Here is a 19,651-nt window from a genome sequence, read left to right on the forward strand (position 1 = left end):
TTGGGATTTGGCTTCCTCTGATTCCTCCAGGTAGTGACTTTGCCATAACCAGCTGACTTTTTATGATATATTCCTGCGGCCTGCAGCAGTTCCCCTTTTTTCGTTTAGTTAAAAAAAATTTTTTTTCTTTGAAGAGGAGAGAGTAAAGTAACAATGATCACAACAAAACATACAAAAAAACGCACAAAATGGCTCTGACAAATTCCTGGGACAAAATACAAAGTGGCACTTCCTCCCATTGTGGGGGAAGATACCCAAAGATGCTCCTAAACCAAATGGTCACCTCTGAGGTGGCCTTAGGGCTCTGGGATGTCTCCCTTCGCCACCAGGTTCACTGTCCGGACACGTCTGTCCCAGTGAGAGTCTGCAAAGTACAAATCGATCGACCGGTACAAAACAAAAGTAACAAGACAGAGAGACAGACAAGACAGAGAGCGCTCTTACCGGTAGATGTCAATAAACCTCTGGACCCTTGGGTGTCAGGCAGGGGGAGTTTGAGAGAAAATCCTCTGCAAGGGCTAGTAAATGTGAAACACGCCCATCTCCCTCTGCTTCCTTTAGAACATCTCTAATCACACCATAAAAACTAAAAAAGGCGTCGGGGACATTTTCCCCATCTCTGAATAATTTGTTAATATCTTTTCCAACCTTGTTCCAAGTCAGAGGGTGAATTCCTGGTCCATTAATCACTAACCAGGGACATTTCTCCTCCACATATTGGAAGAATTTTATCAAATCCTTTTTCTTAACTCTTATTCCTCTCTCCCTAAGATTACCTTTTCATCTCCTTTGGAAAAACAGCCTCTTTAGATAAATTTTTGCCCATGATCCATGGGACGACATACTTACCTCAAGACTCTCCCGCGTTGCACGAGTGATGCGGTCCGGGCGTCTCTACCCTGATCCTCTCTGGGGCCCCTTCTGTTGTCCGTCATCCGGCAGGTCACCGTGCCTTGAGCCCCACGTTCGGGCGCCACTTGCCCGGTCCCGTGGGCCAGGTTATTTGATGAGACCCGAGGAGGCACCTCCTGAAAGATCAATGGGGGCGAGAGAGAAAGGAGACCAGGCGCGTAAAGGAAGACAGAGACATTCTGAGTTGCGTCGAGGTCTCGTTTATTGACTGGGTGTTGAGGCTTATAAACAGGGCTTCAGGCAGGGAGGGGGAACAGGGGAAGCACGGAGAGAAGGATGGAAAATTCCTAAGGGAGGGTGAGGTCACTTTGGTCCCAGGCCCCTGCAGCTGGCTGATTAGCAGGTACTCCAGGAAGTTGTACTGCCCGCGGTTAGGCCAGGAACTTCCTGCCTTTGTAAGGCTTGATAAAGTAAGGACGCCGCTGTCTGGAATCGGTCCCCAACATAGGATATCTGATTAAGCTCCAAAATTTTATTTTTCTCTCAAGGCATATATAGGTAGGCAAAGGTGATTGGGAGTAGGAAGAGATTTAATTATGGGGGTTGCAAGCAGGAAGGGACTTAATTGTGGGCTGTTCGGCCAGCAGGAAATGTTGCTCTGAAGGTTATCTATCTACTCTTGTCTAACTGCCTAATGGCTCAACTGTAGCTCATTCACCTGATATCTGAGAAGAGGTTCTAGTATCTGTGAGAAGAGGTTCTGGTGCTATGGAGACTTACGCAAGGCCTAGATCTAAGAAAAGAGGAGAGAAACCTAAATATGGCAGCATGTGTGTCGCTTAGGCTTATGGTGCCTGTCAGTTTTGTGTCTTTCTGTTTTGGTTATCCTTTTGTAAGTTGGACTTTTGGATATTCTTTTGTAAGTGAGCCCAAAATTTGTAAGTGCCTGAAGCTGGTCCTTTGAATGGGTTTGGATCTCTTTGGTTGATTTGTATTTGAATTTGATTTGTATAGATGATGCTGGTTGCTCCTGCAGGACCAGCATGAGGCTGATGTCTTCCTTTTTTGTAGCTAGAGTTTTCCTGCCTGGCCCACAGTCAGGACAAATCTCTGACACCCGCCAGTCCCACAGCCATTCAGACCCAACCAAGTAAACACAGAGACTTATATTGGTTACAAACTGTATGGCCGTGGCAGGCTTCTTGCTAACTGTTCTTATATCTTAAATTAATCCATTTCCATTAATCTATACCTTGTCACATGGCTCGTGGCTTACCGGGATCTTCACATGCGGCTTGTCATGGCGGTGGCTGGCAGTGTCTCTCTGTCTCAGCCTTCCACTTCCCAGAATTTTCTTTTCTGCTTGTCCCGCCTATCCTTCCTGCCTGGCTACTGGCCAATCAGTGTTTTATTTACTAACCAATCAGCAACACATTTGACATACAGACCATCCCACAGCACTTTTGGTTTTGTCTCTGGGGTGCCAGGAGAGCTGTTTTGTTGTCTTGAGTATTGTAATTTAGTTCTTTTCCTAACTTATGAAAATGGTAGACTCTTATTTTAGGAATTTTGAGTTGGTTGGCTGACACTGTTTCCCTGGGAAATGTTTTGTTTGCCTTTCTGTTGGAATGTCCTGCCTATGAGTGTGTGAGTAACGTGGCCACAAGTATGCATGCTTTATGCCTGGGCTTACGTATGTGTTGTGACTCCAGATAAAAACTGTACATTAACAGCCTTTGGGGCCGGATGGCCAGCAGAGGGTCCACTGGTTGAATTGGGGCAGAGCAAGTCACTACTGCAAAATGGAACTCTGTCATCACTCTCCTGCCTGTGGCAGGGGTGGCAGAAGCAGGCCACAAGGGCATGCTGCAGGCTGAACTTGTACTTGGTGGGCTGAAGAGATCTGCAGCCTCTGTAGCTCTCACAGGGGGCAGGGTTGTGCTCAATACTGGCAGTGTGGCGAGACAGCCAGTCTCTCCTGATTTCATTCTGCCTTTCCCCACCTTTACAGGGGTCTCTTTCTGTCTCTGGGTCCCTAGGCCTGACTGATGGGACCTCACTTGCCATCCCCTCCCTCAGAATGACTTGGCCAGGGCAGGGAGTCATTTCCAGTCTGACGATCTAGTGTACTTGAGAATCTGGGGTTAATAACAATCCTTTGTTCCCTCCCATGCTGGTGGGTGGAGCTCCCATGACCTGCTCTGGAGGCTGCCTGCCAAACCTGACTGAGGTTTGAGGTATGGCTCCAAGGGTGGAGAGTCACTGTCTGTGGTTGCTAAGCTATGGTGGCTGTGTTATAATGCTGCAGCTAGGGCTGCTTTGATCATTCAGACCTAATGGATTATAAATATTTGTCATCATTTAGAGGAGTTGGTTACAAATTATTATTGGTTAAAAAAAAAAAGAAAAACCTACTGCTAGTTTCAGATGCTTCACGTTGGTACAGTGTTGATGCAAATTTAGAGTTATTCTTGTTATGATATATACATGTATTTCTGTATTGATTACTCAGGGTCCGGGGATTTTACTACATCCAGCATGGGATATCTGAGGGGAAAAGAAAATCTACATACACTATACTGTTATGTCTGTTAACTTTATTCCTCTAAGACAAAATTCCATCTACTTAGCTACAGCTCTGTCAGGCATTCAGGACAAGAATAAATCTAGATACACCAAGGTCCTTATCCATCTACTTTATTTCTCTGGAATGAAATCTTGTCTCCATAACTTCAGTTCCATCCTGTTCTGACACTCAGTTCCTCTTTTTCCTCTCTTTATTATTTCCTCAAAGTCCTGCTAACAACTAAGCTCTTATGCTTCCCGCCTCATCTTCATCTTCTGCTTCTTCCCCCTCCATGTCTACTTGCTCTCTACTCCTGGTTCAAGAGTTCTGCCTTAAAATTTACATTACCTCTGTGTTCTTTACTTCTCCCTGGTCACGCCATTCTCTTTGCTCTACAGAAAAATGCCTTTCTCTTCTTCCCCTTGTCATGGTTCTCTGCCTCCTCAGGAATGTTGCTCCACCCTACCTTCCACCTTGATATGTAAAAACCTCCTTTGTTCTCAGGAAAGCCACTAGCCCTCAAGGCAAGAGAATGATCTGAACTTCATTAGCACAAGAAACAAAGCTATGTGTCTCCAGTCAGCTTGTCTTCTAGGCTCAATGGGGGAGTTAGTTACCTTTCTAGGTTCAGCAGGTCTGGAAATATTTGGGCACACAAGAATTTCATAGCAGAAGACAGCTGAAATATTAAAAGCTGGATAACACCAAATATTCATAATAAATTGGTTGCCTTTTGATAGACCCTTGGCTGGTCAAAGTATAGCTTTAATACACAGCTGAATCTCTATAATATATTCTTGTGGCTCGCCACATTTCTGTTCTTGTTTAAAATATTGTAGCCATACAATATATTCTAGACTACTGAGGGGAACCACAAGAAAGACTTTGGTAAAAGTTTCTGTGTTTAGAAAATAAGAAAGCAGGCAGGAGAATGGAGTAATAGAGAGAAGGAAAGGGAAAGAGGAATTTGTCTGAAGCAAAAATGTCTGAGGAATCAAAGGAACATTGAAGGTATATAGAGGGTTGTAGAAGGCCAGAGGGGATGTGAACTATGTTTGTTGTGGTTTCTCATACCTGCAAACACTGAATTTGAAATTTGATCATATTAGTTTAATTCTGGTTGGTTTTCTTCATTTTAAAAATAGTTGATAATTCTTCACTGCAAAATGTTTATATTAAAAATAGAGATACATACGTGTGTGTATGTACACAAGTATGTGACTTGGATTTAACTCTATATGTGTGAATGTAAGCTAGCTTTAGCTCTATATCTATGTATATTTAACTTAGATCCAACTGTGCATATGTGTGCATGTAATTATTGTTTAGAAAAACATGTTTTAAACAGCAACCATGTGACTTTCCTCCATCTTGGCTGGTGACCTCATCATGACGCAGGCAGCCATGTGTCTGGCAACCATCTTTTACTAAGGGTAAGTACATTTATTTCTGATCATTGTATCTCCTTTTAAACTAAGGAAGCAAAAGTCTTAAATATTTCAGATTGGTATTAACTGATAAAACTTTAAGATTATAAAAATGTATTCACATTAACAAAAGCTAACTTAGAGATTTACACCAAAGTACTTATGTCTTTGGCAAGTGTTCAACAGCAAGCTTCTAGAAAATTTAAATAAATAGCTGGCTGCATGTGTTTGATAAATAAGTTATTTGATAATAAGATATTAAAGCTGCACCTCAATACTTTTATACATAAGAATATACCTTGTTCTGGCAGCTAAACTTTGTAATTTAAGAATCACCCAGGTGATAATGTGGCAGGGCTAGAATTCTGAAGGGAGTCCAGTTAAATGGAGCAGGCTGAGATCTAGAAGGCAGGCTATGTATGCAATGCTAGCCTCTAGGCTCCCTTAGTCCCTGCTCATGGGCCAGGACCCAACTCATCCCTCTCTCCTATTTGTAGACAAAATTCTAAACAGTCTTATTAAATAAGAAACAAAGAGCCAAATACAGAGTTAAAAGCCCAAGAGATCAGAGCACTAGCGAATAGCCTTTAGCTTACCACTCACTGCCGTCCTTCCCCTGAGAGACAGAGACCTTCTCCTGTATGACCTGTCTTTTCATTGCCTTTCTGTTCTGCCTTCTCATTGGCTCTAAACCCAACCACATGACTTCCTCATCACCGCCTGTCTATACAGACTTCCAGATCTCTATGGTGGTACTGGGATTAAAAGTTCAGGTCACCTTGCTTGGCTGTGTCCTTGACCACACAGAGACTCTGCCTGCCATGTGATTGAATTAAGGGCGTGTGCTACCACTGCCAGACTTGTGCTTAATGGCTATGACCTCTGATCTCCAGGTAAATTTATTTATTAACATACAAATAAAATCACATTTCAGCACAAATAAAATATCACCATATTTCCCCCTTCTGTTCTAATAAAAAGAAAAAAGGAAAAAAGTTATAAGTAACATAAGAAAAACTATATACAATAAGTACAATAACTATACACAATATATACAAGCACTAAATACCTAAACAATATCTAGTCCATTTGTATTTGACAAGCTCAGAGAAAATATTTCATTATCTATCCTATTTTGGTAAGTCCAAAATGTACCTGATTCACTTTCTATCCTAACTTATATTACTACCAGAGAACTGTCTTATAATGTCTTTCAAATGTATACACTTACACCTCTTTAGTGAGGTTTTTTTTCTGAAATTCTTAACAAGGAAAACTATAACTAACTATCTAATCTTCAACTAACAATAACTATAACTATCTAAATCTTCAACTCCGTCAGAGACCCAAGAAGGAAATAATATTATCTAAAAAAGCAGGAAGTGCAGGCAAGCGACTTCTAAAAAAATTGTGAGTTGACAGAAACAGCCAGCTGCTTGGACAGTTGCCCAAGGTTTCTCCGCAATGTTGGAACATCATCTTCAGTCTATAGGCATAGCATATCTGACAGATTTATTTGTGAAGTAGGATGTACGCAAGGCCTACAGTTCGACCTCACATTTGGTGAGAGCAGTCCATGTACCAGAAACACCTGAATTCCACTAGTGTACTGCCGTGATTCAGGATTTTAAATTCTGGACATTGTTGATGTTTTTGGAATTCAGCTGTCCATTCTTCTTGGCTTGTGGGTAGCTTCATCTCTTTTATTACATGCCAGTTTACCATTGAGAAGTTAGACTCTCTCAGCTTAGTTACTCTTTCAAGAATAACTGTTTCAGCTATTGTTCTGACAGACCCCAGACCCAGGGTACTACCTTCTCGGGTGGGCACCCCAAGAACCCAGACTCTGGTCCAGTTGATGCAAACAGCAAGAGGTTTATTGATGCGGCTGTACAGTTGGGCTTCTCTCCCCCCAAGAGCAAGAGCATGCCCTACTGCAGCCACATAGGTACTTTTAAAGGAAAAAACCAACAAAAAGCCATAAGATTACAATTCCCATGCAATTTCGTTCTGATTGGTTTATGTCTAGGGGCTAATTTCACAAGATCATTGCCTAATCACAGGGTAGGTACAATAACGTCCATATGCACATTTTTCCCAGAACCTCAAAAGGGGGGGTATCAGGGTGGGAGTGAAGGTTACACAAAGGTTACAGTGGTCTTTCCTGGAACACTTGCAATTATCCCAGTCACAGTTGAGCAACATATCTTAACAAAAATCTCCATATATTGTGGTAAAGGTGGTTGAGTAATGGCTGAGTCAGTCTGCCCTTGGAACTAGCTTTTTAGTTCCTCATTCTCCTGGGGCTTGGGGGGTGTAAGCCTGAAGGGTTAGGGTCTTTCATTTGCACTGAACATCAGAAGCCATCGGTCCACTGCCAGTTCAGTTGCCTTCAAAGAAAGGGACACTGTACCTTTTCCAGATTGCAAAGGCCACTTCAGGGATGGTGCCATATTGTCCTGGCCTCAGAGGATGCATGTTGCTAAAGCCACAACCACACTTGTCTTGGCAAGAATTGGTACTCCTTTGTTTTGTGTCCTGTCTGTCCATTTTGTCCTGTTTGTCAGCAGTTGATTTGAAGATACTTTGTTGTCCAGTGGCTAACTTTTGCCACAATGAAAGTTAACGCCATATGCAGTTTCTTCAATGCCCATATTCTCTCTGAAGTAGATTGATGCTACCAGGAGCTGACATGAAAAAAATTCTAAGTTATTAAAACATTTTAAATGCCATATTCTGTGGATCTCTGAAGGGTTTGAAGATGACTTGTCTAACTAAAATATATCTACTTGATCTTGAAAACATACCTAATATGACTACAAATTCAATTGTAATTTCTAACTACTAACTTTCATTTCTTTATATTCTGATAGTTGGTAATAATAACATTCAAGGATTAGCAAATTGCATTACATTGTTAAATAAACTGTATAAGTACAATATCTTGAACAAGATTAGAAGTATACGTATAGCATTTTCTAACAATATCAATCTCAATATATATAATTTGTATACAATATATAAAAATCTAATCCAATGTAAAGTATTTAAAACTAGTAATTGTCTTTTAAAAGTAGACTCAATAATCTATCTTTTTATCTATATTATATCTATATCTTTACTTTTCAGAGTAAATTCAATAATCTACCCTCTATTCTATAATTTTATATATATATGTATATATATTAAATAAGAATATTCTTTTCCTAACCCTAACAACAACTTGTAACTGACCCTTCTAAACAATGAAAATTATTTCAGACCCAAAACACATTAAAAGACCCAAAACCACCCATCTCACACCACCTCTTTGGGAATGTGGGCGTTGTGTTTTTAAAATTGCTTCCTGCTGGTTATGGGTGAAAGTATCTTTATTCTAGAAAGAAAAATTTTGGGTTAATTGTCAAATTCTAGGAAAGGTAGCTATATCCTTTGTTGTCCAGTCTGTGCATAATGCCAAAGTTATCTCAAGTCTTTGTTCAAGTAGTCTGTGAAACTGGATCATCTCAGCTAGCCATTTCAAAATTGTTCTGAGTAGTTTGTAGTCCAAAGCTGATCTGTAGATGATGTTTGTCAGCTTAGTGATATTATTATTGTCCACGTGGAATTGTTGTTGTTATGGGGCCCCATCTTCTTCCTGGAGACTTCATATTTGATTTTAGGCCTGGTCATGATTTCCTGCAGAAAACTGATGGAGACTTGAACATAAAGACATGTATAGGCAGCTAACTGAAGCCTTTTTTCTAGAATTACTACTGTATGTGTCCATTAATATCTTAACAAAGTTTAAAAATGTATATATATTAATCATGTAAATTTTGATATAAAATTCATACTTTAAGAAAGGATTAAAGAATCAGGATAGAATTGAGATTATTAGTAATAGAATTGTCCCTTAGTTTTTGTTTGTTTTGTTTTTTTCCTGTCCTATATCAGAAGATGGCTCTTTCTTCTGGCATGATACAGAGAGTTTGCATTTTCCTTTTAACAACATGCTTGGGTTTAAAGAAGGAGAGAGCCATTCTCCAACTCCAAAGCCAGCTTTAATTTTTAATTGAACTGGGACACATTTGTGTTAAATGTTTTTAGAGAAGAGCAGAAACAAACATTTAGGAAGACTTATGAAATTTTATAGATGATATACCAATAGGCCATTTTACTCTTTTTCTTGGAACATTTTTTCTAGATGATTTGTCCTTTTTTTTCAGATGTCTCATTTGTTCAGTGTTCTTCAGTTTCCTTAGCCTTCATTCTCCTAAAAGACAAAAACAAAAACCTTTCCCTAAGACTAATTTTTGGGAGTTTCCCTTGGGGCATGTTATATCTGATTAAATGAAAAGGCATGTGTTAATGATATAAGTTAGTTTAAATTGGATGGTCATGCTGGTTGATGAACTATCACCTCTTCTAATTAAGAGGTCTTTCTTCTTCAAATTGAACCTTTATCAATTATAATGGTATCAACAGCTTACCTTCTCCTGTAGAAACAAAAGCAAAACCTCGTCCCCAAAGTAACACATATCCTGGTTTCCATTCTGAGGTCAGCATGTTCTTAAAGTAAATAGGCTAATTTAATTCGGTGTTTTTTCCTATTATCTAATGTCTCTTTGAAGCTGTTGTTCCTTTCTCATTAGCATTGAGAAAAATTCAAAGAGCATTATGCGGTCTATTTCTGGGGAGTTTTGTTACCCCTTTCTGTTTATTTAGCATATCCTTTAGAGTTCTGTTTGATCTTTCTATAACTACTTGGCCTGTAGGATTATGTGGTATACCTGTAACATGCTTTATATTGTAATAAGCAAAAAACTGTTTCATTTTAATAGAGACATATGCTGGAGCATTGTCAGTTTTAATTTGTCCAGGTATATCGATGATGGCTATAACTTCTAGCAAATGTGTCATTACAAAATCAGCTTTTTCAGAACTTAAAGCAGTTGTCTATTGAAATCCTGAATGATTGCAATTTTCCAAATTCTGCAAAGTGAAACACATCCATCTGCCAGATTTCATTCCTCTGAGTACCCTTTGGGTTGCATCCTGCTCGTAATAGAGTCTGATTGTAAAAGGAACAGGTAGAACATTTCCTTACAATTTCCCTGGCTTGTTGCCAGGTTATGAAAAAATCCTTTTTAAACCTTTACTATTGACATGATGTTTTTTATGAAATTCTGAGGCCTCCAGGACATTTCTTATCAATAATTTATCAATCTCAACATTGCCTTGTGCTAGAGGACCTGGCAGACCCATATGGGATCAGATGTGAGTTATATATAAATGATGCTTCCTTTTCCTGATTATATCTTGTAATTGAATAAATAGTGAAGTTAATTCTGACTCATCAGGGATGAATTCTGCAGTCTCAATATGTAATACTACTCTTTCAGCGTACTGAGAATCAGTAACTATGTTGAGAGGTTCTGAAAAATCCATTAATACCAACAGAATAGCATACAATTTCAATTTTTGAATTGACTTATAAGGACTTTAAACCACTTTACTTAAATTTTCTGATTTTTAACCTGCCTTTCCTTGTTTATTTGCATCTGTATAAAATGTATGAGCTCCAGATATGTGTGTTTCCCATACAATTCGAGGCAAAATCCAATCAGCTCTCTTTTTAAGTTCAATTCTATTGCTTTGGGGATAGTTGCTGTTAATCTCTCCCAAAAAATTACTGCAAGCTCTTTGCCAAGGTTCACTTTCTGCCCATAATTTTACAACGTCCTCCTTAGTTAAAGGTATAGACAATTTCTGCAGGGTCTATTCCTTCTAATTGACAAAGTCTCAATTTTCCTTTCAAAATCAAGTCAGAGATCTTTTCCACATAAGTTTTTAATTTTTCACTCTGTTTATTTGGTAAAAATATCCATTCCAATATGATATCTTCCCTCTGGATTAAAATTTCTATAGGAGAATACCTAGAGGGTAAAACAACCAAAATGCAATCCAGCTTTGGGTCGACATGATCCACATGTCCTTCCTGTACTTTTTTTCTACCAAGGCCAATTTTTTCTTGGCTTCAGGTGATAATTCTCTTGGACTATTTAAGTCCTTGTCACCTTCTAAGGTTTGAACAGATTACTCAGTTCATCATTTTTTTACTCTAACAATAGTTTGTAGATGAGAAATGTCTCCAAATAATCTTTGAAAGTCATTAAGAGTCCATAATTGATCTCTCTTAATTTGCACCTTTTGGCGTCTAATTTTTGTAGACCTATTTTATATCCTAAATAATTGATAGAATCTCCTCTTTGTATCTTTACAGGAGCAATTTGTAATCCCCAACAAGGCAAAATTTTCTTTACTTCTTCAAATATTCTTTCTAAAGTATCTGCTTTTGAGTCAGCTAGTAAAATATCATCCATACAATGATAAATGATAGATTTAGGAAATTTTTGTTTTTGGTTTTTCGAGACAGGGTTTCTTTGTGTATCTTTGGAGCCTGTCCTTGAACTCACTCTGTAGCCCAGGCTAGCCTTGAACTCACAGAGATCCTCCTGCCTCTGCCTCCCAAGTGCTGGAATTAAAGGTGTGCGCCACCACTGCCCAGCGAAATTTTTTATATATCACTTCTAATGGCTGTTGTACAAAATATTAGCACAGGGTTGGGCTATTCAACATTCCCTGTGGGAGGACCCTCCATCGATATCTCTTAACCATTTGAGAATTATTATAAGTAGGTACCTTGAAGGCAAATCTTTCTCTGTATTTTTCTTGTAAGGGTATTGAAAAGAAACAGGCTTTTAAATTGATAACTATAAGAGGCCATCCTTTAGGTAACAGAGTAGGCAAATGGGCAATGGGCTGTAGAGAGCCGATTGGCTGAATTACTTTGTTAATTGCTCTGAGGTCTGTTACCATTCTCCATTTACCAGATTTCTTTTTAATAACAAATACAGAAGAATTCCAAGGGCTGGTTGATTCTTCAATGTGCTGAGCATTTAACTGCTCTTGTACCAGCTCTTCTAAAGCCTGGAGCTTTTCTGTTGTTAAAGACCATTGCTGAATCCATACAGGCTTGTCTGTTAACCATTTTAAAGGTAGAGCTGTTGTTGTCTTTGGAAGATCATCAGTTTTTGTGCCCATTTTACCCTGGGATCTTTAACTTGTCACTTCTTTGCTTTCCCAGGAGAAAGCCTCAACAGCTTGGAACAAACTTGTTTTGTTTTTATCCACAGAATGGCTATTTTTGTTTTGGAATCTTTACTGAACCCATATTTGATACTAGAAGTGCTTCAATTCAAAATCATTGTTTTTAAGGCTATATATTGTAGACTATTAGAGAACACAGGTACATAGTCAGTCATCTTATAAATAGTGAGGTTCTTTAATTGTAGTCATGCTAAATACTGATGTAATTAATTACAGGGATAAGCTTTACATAGTCCCTTGTATATGTTTTCAAGGTTGAGCTTAAAACAAGCAACTAGAAATAAAGTTTTTCTATTCATATATACCTGGACAGTCCTCAAATACTTCAGAGATCTGCAGAATATGGCATTTAAAACATTGATTAAAAAGTTTATTATATCAGACATACTCCCAGATCCTAGCAGTGACCTAAGGTCTCCAAAAAAGATTATGTCACTATGATGTCTCCACTTGGTTGTGGTAATGCTGACCACAGGGCAAGATGCCCCAATGCAACACCTGCCACCAGGACCTGGCCCAGACTGTGAACAAGTAGCATGACACTGGAGAATTGATTGCACACTTTTTGCCTAGTCAAAGTAAAGACAATCTCCCCCATGTCCCTCTTCCACAGGAAAAACTCTCCCCTTTAGGCCTAGCAGGTGAAGATTGATGCTGTTCTGATATCTCTGCCTCTAATGCAATGAAGACCTGGGTATGGCTAACTAGGTATGGACTGGTTCCCTGTCATTTTTCTATAGATTCAGAAGCTGCTTGGTCTGCACTCAGTTATAATTTATCCTCAGATCTCTGATAGTATTGATGGCTAGGCTCGCTATAACTTTGTCAGCTTGGCAGCATCAGACAACCAGATCCTTCAGCAAGTCTATAGCTATCTTGTTACTTAATTTTTAAGAAAATGTTCTAAAATATGAAAATTTTAAATAAGCCATAAAACTTTAAATATGGGTCTGAAAAAAGGTCTGAGGATATGAAAGCTTATAAGCTTTGAGGATCTCAGGAAATGATTTAAGATATAAGTGCAAGTTTTGAAGATATAAATAAATGATTTAGATTATGAAAATGTTTTGGATTGCTTTTCCTTCTATGATATAAAAGTTCAGACCTTAACATTTAATAGAGTTCTGATAAGCTGGTAGAACAGTCACTATTTACTGTTCAGTCACAAGCTCAACATTTTAGATTTATTTTGGTTGTTTCTAAATATAAACTTAAAACTGCTTCTCAACAGGCCAAAGAAATCTCTGTCCAATCTATACCTGGATATCTGGACAGAAAAAAAATGCACATGCTTTTGATCCAAATCTATAGTTTTTGCTAGGACTCATAAAGGGTATGAGTCCACTTCTGCTGTTTTACAGATACCCACTTGTCTATGTTTTACAGATACCTGCTTTGTCTATGATATGCATTTCAGTACAGATTGGTAATACTAATATATCTAAAACTTTTATGTAATTTTGAAAGATAAAAATTCATATAGGCCTAGAGGATTAAAAGAGTCATAAAACTTGGATCCACTTCACAGAGGTCAAAAGGAATCCAGATAAGTATAGCTTAAATTTTCCCCACCTGTCTATTCCTAAGGATGATATTTTTCTCTTTCCTATTCTTGACACTCCTGCCCTTTCCAATTACTAAAACAATGAGCCTAAAATTTCCAATTAAGTGCATAAATTTTAACTTCTGTTCCTAGTTTCAACTTGTCTCAATTGGTTCCCACTTGGCTGGCAGACACATCCAAGCTTCAGTTGCTGAGTGCAACCTGCTCCAAATGACTACAAGCTCTGGACTTGCTAAAAGCTGATGTGGACCAGTTCAGCCAATGTGATTGTTCCCTGACTCTACAGCTGGGACAGATAGCCACATGCTTCTGACAAATGCCCCATTGTCTAGCCTTTGACTAGCCTTTCAGTCTTTGACTAGCCTTTCAGTCTTTGACTAGGCTTTCAGTCTTTTTTGGCCCTGACTATATATAATGCACCAGTGTCAGCTTGAAGTAGTTCCAGAAGACAATACATTGTCCTATGCTCCCTACCCCAAATAGTTTGAAATGATGGGTCAAAAAGAAACTCCCTGGCACAAGGGACAAAATGGCTAACTATATGCCCATTGACATACCAGGAAAATAAGTTCAGAGTTGTCAGTTGATGAATTTATTAACTAGAATGGTTCTGCAATAAGATAAGACCCTTGATCTTCTTTCTCCAGAACCAAAGAGGTATTATATGGAGTTTAGAAATTATTATTTCGGCCGGGCAGTGGTGGCACATGCCTTTAATCCCAGCACTCAGGAGGCAGAGGAAGGCAGATCTCTGTGAGTTTGAGGCCAGCCTGGGCTACAGAGTGAGTTCCAGAATAGCCAAAGATACACAGAGAAACCCTGTCTCAAAAAACCAAAAAGAAATTATTTCTATATAAATCATTCAGGATTATAAACTGGCTGTACTCAAAGAATGGCAATAGATATGGATGTCACTTCCCTAGAAAAATCTGTTAGCTAATGGTTATTAGGTCCCAATACCCTTAAACCCCTGGACAGATAGGAATCATGATTGAGTCCTGTCACTGGTACTTGTGAAGGGAGGGAATGTGAGGGGCCCCAAACAGCTTGACCACACAGCTGCCATTGCAGGCTTTGGGGCCCAGACATAGCTGCTGTGGCAGGCTTACTAACAGGCAACAGCTGGATCCAGGAAAAGTCATAAGCTGACACCACCCAAGGGTCCACCAAGGGATGGGCCAGCATCTAAGGGGAAGTATCTGACATTCCAAACTTTCCAACCTAAACATTAGATAAGATTAGATAAGATCACCAGATTTCCCTGAGCCTAGCACAAACCTATTTCCCTTTTGTAGATACCCATAGACAAATGTCAGCTAATCAGGAACCAAGAAATCACCTCACCCCAAACTTTGCTATTATAAAAACCCCACCCTGTGTGGGCTTGGAGCTATCTGCTCTCACGGCTGCATTGGACAGACAGAGATACCAAGTTCCAAGCTTGGAATAAAGGCTCTTTGCTTTTACTTATAGGATTCAGTCTCTGTGGTGGTCTTTTGGGGGTCCCTGTGATCTGGGCATAACAATCAGCGCTTTCTCCTTGGTCTTTCTCTAATGTCAACTTTAGCTTCTGCCTCAATGCCGCTAGAAAACACATCCCCAACTCTATTGGTGAGGGAGACTGCTTGAGTGTGGCAGAGTGCAAGATGGGATGGAAGAGTTGAGTCCAGCAGATACTAAAGGCAGACTCATGCCATGTTTCCTGACTCCAGGCTTAGAGATAGAACTCCAACTGGACTGGCAGAAGCAAAAGGGGGTGATCTGGTGGATGCTGTTCTTGGCCTCCAAGCAGGACACTCTTACTCTGACCATACTTATCCAGAACAGAGTTCAGGAGGACTGCAGTGAGATGAAGATCTATGTCAGGGTAAGGCCTGCAGGTGGGGGTGGCCTGGCCTTGGGGGGTGGCCTGGCTTTGGGGGGGGGTGGCCTCAAAAAACAAAAGACTTCAGCAGTGTGTGTGTCTGTCTGTCTGTGTGTCTGTGTGTCTGTCTGTCTATCTGTCTGTGTATATGTCTGGGAGGTTCCCCCAAAGGGCTTGGGATTCTTGGGAGGCTAAAAAAAAGGCCTTCCATCAGAAGAGCCAGACACTAAGTGCCTAGGCCTATAGAGCAATGAGGATTGTCAGATTTTAGCACTGAGCAAATAGTGGGAGAAGGGAGACTTAAAAGGAGGGTCACTGAGGCCCCAGAGTCCCTGATTCTATGCACTCCCCCCTTCTTTCCCCTGGCCCTATTCTGTCCAATTCACATTGTTCTCAACTTTCACCTGGACCCAAAGTGCCCATGACAGTCATGACCTCTGGTCAGTTCCACACTACCAGAGCAAGAGTTGGATAGAGGACAAGGAAAGGAAAGAACATGGGAGGACAGGCCTGGAACCTGAGGCAGGGCTTTGGGAAAGGGATGGCAGGACCCCTCTCAAGGCAGTGAGGACATCTGTGTACCTGACCTACAATTGGATATGTGTTGGTGAATGAGACTGTCACATGACAAAGAGTCAGGGACACCCTAGATGAGCAGCCTTGTGAGGTCTGTGAGCATCCCTGGATTTTATCTTTGTCTATAGGGAGTACTTGTTTCTCTGGCTCTTGACAAATTAAATGCAGTACTTCCACAATGACTTATGCCTGCTTGAACTAGGGCCCACTGTGTTATTACCATGCCCCATTTCCCTGGTTTGTGAATTCATTCTTTAGTGTCCTTACCCTGCATGTCCCCTCTAGGGAGAAGAAACATGTGTATTTGGGTGATAATAACTCACTGAACCTGATGTTCCATGCCCAAAATATAGATGAGAGTGGCACCTATGAGGCTAAACTTTGGGTCATAGCCTCTCTGGAGGCTGAGTACTCAGGACTTCTCAGACACCCAAGGATGAGGAGGAACTCTTTTTTGTTTCGTTTTGTTTTTTTGAGACAGGGTTTCTCTGTGTATCCTTGGCTATCCTGGAACTCACTCTGTAGACCAGTCTGGCTTTGAACTCAGAGAGATCCACCTGCCTCTGCCTCCTGAGTGCTAGGATTAAAGGCATGCACTACCATGCCTGAATATTGGTGAAATTATTAAGGCCACTCCACGTAGTTATAAGGAGATTTATTTAATGGCATAACTTACAAATTAAGGGATAGGTAGGTCGCGGAGTCTGGGGAAGGTGTATCACAGTCCAGCGGTGTTCTCTGGAGCTCTGCTCGGTCCACCTCCACCATTCAAGGTCCCGGAACAGAGAGAGCACTGGCCCATCCAGATCTCGGGTCTCCAGGCACTTCCCTTGGCCCCACCTTGTAGGCGTGACAGTTGCCGAAATCTCAATGGGGGTTGGAACTTCCAGATCAAAGCTGGAATGGCTACCCACTACATCTCCCCCTTTTTGTCTAAATAAGAAGGTTCTAACCTAATACAAGACTATATACAAAGGAATGGTTATCAAATATTGTCCAGGAATAATGAGGGATAATGACCTAGATAAGATGGAACTACAACCAATGCAAACAATATCAAGCAAGAAACATACTAAAATCCAGAGAAGTATAGAGTATAGGTAAATGGCATGTTACAAAGATCATTCCAAAAGGTGTCCTATCCTAAAGAACCTGAATCTAGTACTTAATATGTCTGTGTGTTTATTTTATAAGTGGGATCTGGGATTTGGTGGCGGGAGCTGGAGAGAAATTCTCCAGCAACACCTGGCTCTGAAAGAGACTCTTAAGTGGGGCTGCAGTAGTGATCCCCTTAAGAGGGATACCAAAACCTGACTGACCTGTGCCCACTTGTCCCCAGAACTTTTCCAGCCTGAGCTGTGACTACTTTGCTGTGAACCAGAGCTAACAGCTGATGGTTGACCTGGGCAACCCAATGAAGGCAGGCACCAGTATAAATCAGGTGTGGAAAAGGAAGGCCTGGGAGAGAGCACAGGGCAGGGTCCTGCTGCCTCAGCACATAGCTAAACACCCCAACTAACAGCCCCTTAGTCCTCCTTGTTTCACAGCTCTTGGGTGGCCTTCAGTTCACTGTTCTCATCCCCAAGATACAAAGAAAACCATCCAGTTTTTCTTCCAGGTTGGGAGTGACTGGGCCTTGTTTGAGATTGAGCTAAGAATGTAAGAAGGGAGGATGAGGCAGGTATCAGAGCCTGGTGCCTGGGGATTCTCATCAAACTGCTTCACTCTTACCTCTATCCTGTAGCAAGAATCTGAACAACTCATGAAGCAGCATGGCCTCCTTTCTGCTCTCTATGGAGGCTCAAGCCCAGGTTTTCTTTAATGGGTCAGTGCCTAGGCTGAATGGGTTCTTTAGAGGGAGGGGTGATAGACTTCTAGAGAAGGACACATGGGTCCCTCTTGCCCACTCTGAACCACCCTCCTCTTCAGCATCTCTAAGCCCAAAGCTATGCTGTTCCCTATCAATGACTGGCATCCTCAAGACCAGTCTCAGAAGGAGGGAGATATGGGCCCTGCTGTTATGATGTCAATGAGGTGAGTGGGAGTTGCAAGATAAGTCAGGGTTGAGCCACATGAGGAGAAAGAAAGGTGAATCTAGTATAAATGACAGCACTTAGGAACTGGATAATTGGGGCAACAGAAGAGGGAAGTGCCTGGTGAGTCCTCAAGGTCTATGAGAGATGGCCAGAGGAGGTACATACCAGTCCATTGCTTTATAAAGAAGGCCTATTTTAGGATTATTGCTGTGGGTTCTAGGCCAGCATAATCTATGCAATAAGTTTCAGGCCAGTCTGTGTACAGAGTGAGACCTTGTCTCAAAAGCAATAGCAAAGTGGATTTTAATTGCTGCTGTGTTCCTTAAATTCTCAGACAGGAGCCCTGATGCAGTGTGTATGGGTGGTAAACCAGGCCAGCATTTTGGCAATTCCACACATGTGCACACGCATTTTGATTATATGCACCCTGTTCCTCTCTCATGCTCCTCTTGTTAATTCTGGAACCCCAATTCTTCTGGAACCATCTTCTCAACATATCTTTTCTATTCTATTTTCATGTCTTTTGTTGTATTTTATTGCGTTTGTCTACATGGATGGGGGTTGTTTACTGGCTTCTGGGCAAGTTACCAGTGGCTCAGTCACTGAAAACTTCCCTTCAGCAACAACTGAGCAAAGTTGGATCATGGTTTTCTAAAGAGGTTGTTATGGTGATATTTTATTTGTATTAAAATGTTATTTGTATGTTAATAAATAAAGTTGCCCCGGGGTCAGAGCTATTAGCAAGCCATAGGAAAGCTGGGCGGTGGTGGCATATGCTTGTAATCCCAGCATTTGGTAGGCAGAGCTAGGTAGATCTCTGTGTGTTCAGGGATACAGCCAGCATTGGATACACATGCCTTTAATCTCAACACCAACCATAGAAGACCTGGAAGTCTATACAGCTAGGCAGTGATGAGGCAGTCATGTGGTTGGGTTTACAACCAATGAGAAGGCAGAACAGAAAGTCTATATAAAGACTTTAACACAAGTTGTAGCTCTCTTTCGGAGAGGTAGGACCACTGCAGGAGGAAGGGTAAGGTTTTAGCTCTTAGCTCTGACCTTTTGGCTTTCTTCTTCGCATTGGTTCTGAGTTTCTTATTTAATAAGATGGTTGGTTACATCTACAGGTTGTTCTTTCCAATATGACAGATCATGCCCCTCTTGGCTAGTTGAAGAGTTTGTGAAAATACCAACAAAATTAATAAAAATTCGATTTGAACAGGAAAAACCCCTTGATTAGGAGAAGCAAAAGCTCACCCACCAATGTGACACCTCTACAAGTTGTAAGAAAAATTTAACAATCAAAGGTTGGGGTAGGGTTCTGTTTTTGTCTTTCCAGGATAATGGAATTACCCATCTTCCAGAAATCATAAGGCCTTGGATATCCAGATGTTTACAGCAGAAAGAAAGAATCTATTGGTACCAATCTACACAGGGTAAAATCTCACTGTCTGACATCCAGATCTCTATCAATCTAGAAAAGTTGTGGTTCCAATTCAATTATAAATCAAGCTGGCTTTGGAGATGGAGTTGGTTCACTCCTTCTCTAAACCAAAGCATATTACTAAAAGAAAAGGTTGAGAGATTCTTCAGTCCCATATTAAAAGAGCCCTC

General features: G+C 40.6%; 1 pseudogene; it reads left to right on the plus strand.

Moving 5' to 3' along the window:
- LOC131921588 (integrin alpha-5-like) overlaps positions 1-18,118 on the plus strand; it is a 41,647-nt pseudogene extending 23,529 nt beyond the window's left edge.
- The last annotated feature ends 1,533 nt before the right edge of the window (positions 18,119-19,651 follow it).

This window comes from Peromyscus eremicus, chromosome 11, assembly GCF_949786415.1.
Source record: "Peromyscus eremicus chromosome 11, PerEre_H2_v1, whole genome shotgun sequence".
In the NCBI taxonomy this organism is placed as follows: domain Eukaryota; kingdom Metazoa; phylum Chordata; class Mammalia; order Rodentia; family Cricetidae; genus Peromyscus; species Peromyscus eremicus.